This window comes from Bidens hawaiensis, unplaced genomic scaffold (genome assembly GCF_021521415.1).
Source record: "Bidens hawaiensis isolate Kalapana, Puna unplaced genomic scaffold, B.hawaiensis_p1.1 tig00031919_1, whole genome shotgun sequence".
NCBI lineage: Eukaryota > Viridiplantae > Streptophyta > Magnoliopsida > Asterales > Asteraceae > Bidens > Bidens hawaiensis.
In genome coordinates this window covers 98,955-100,037 of record NW_027495403.1, presented here as the reverse complement: position 1 = coordinate 100,037, position 1,083 = coordinate 98,955, and the positions used below count along the sequence as shown (strand labels likewise).

At 46.4% G+C, this 1,083-nt stretch overlaps 1 non-coding gene across 1 annotated transcript; it reads left to right on the top strand.

Annotated features, from left to right (window-relative positions):
• The first annotated feature begins 519 nt into the window (after positions 1-519).
• LOC143582763 (small nucleolar RNA R71) lies at positions 520-626 on the top strand. The gene has a single exon (XR_013144039.1). It is a non-coding gene; the product is annotated as a small nucleolar RNA R71 (small nucleolar RNA).
• Positions 627-1,083: the final 457 nt, after the last annotated feature.

The window sequence follows — 1,083 nt, the reverse complement described above, 5'->3', positions numbered from 1 at the left end:
GGTAAGATTGATTTTGGGTTGACTTTGATAATTTGGATTTCTATCAAAACCCGGTGGCGTTTGATTTTGATTGTTGCCACTATCTTTCCAGCTGAAATTGGGGTGGTTTCTCCATCCCGGATTGTAGGTGTTGCTGAAGGCATTGTTTTGGAAGCCCACAAAGTCAACATCCTCCACCACCATGGCCTGCTGGCACTGACTGGTTTGGTGTTTTCTGTCACACACACCACAACGAGACTAGATTTTACACGATCGGATTGCATTTGGTCAAATCTTTTAGTAAGAGCTTCTAATTGGGCGTAGACAAGGGTGTTTGAATCAACGTGATGAACACCCTTAGAGGAAGGAATACAACGAGGCGGATTATACGCGAAACTCTTCTTAGCGGCTTTCTCCAAGATATCAAGCGCCTCATTTGGGGTACACCTACCAAAATCTCCTCCCGCAACCTGATCGACGGCCTGCTTTTGTGCCCCGAATAAAGCGTCAAAGAATGTACGGCACTGAAGCCCGCGACTCAAACCGTGATGAGGGAATTTTCTCAACAAGCCCTTGAACCTCTCCCATGCGGCATGGAGTGACTCGTCATCATCGACACGAAAACCAGTGATGTTTGCTCGGAATTTAGCAGTTTTATCGGGTGGGAAATACTGAAGAAGAAACTACTCAACTAATTGATTCTAAGTGGTGATGGAACCGAAAGGGAGTGCCTCTAACCACTCCAGAGCAGACCCGCGAAGTGAGAATGGAAAATGTCTAAGTCTCACGGCATCATCAGAACAATTATTAATTTTGAATGTCGCACATAACGAAGGAAATGTGAAACGTTAGCATGAGGGTCCTCGTTCTGGAGACCATGAAAAGAAACGGAAGTTTCAACCATATGAATGATGCTCGACTTAATCTCGAAACTCACTGCAATCTCGGGCTGCGTGACACTGCTGCTATAACCTTCAAGTGATGGTGTGGCAAAGTCGTCCATTTGACCTTGATCGTTCGGGTCCGCCATCTCTTCTTCTTCTACCTCGGGGGTGTCGGTATCCTCCACTTCTTCGTTTTCAATGACCTCGGCAACCTAGCGTG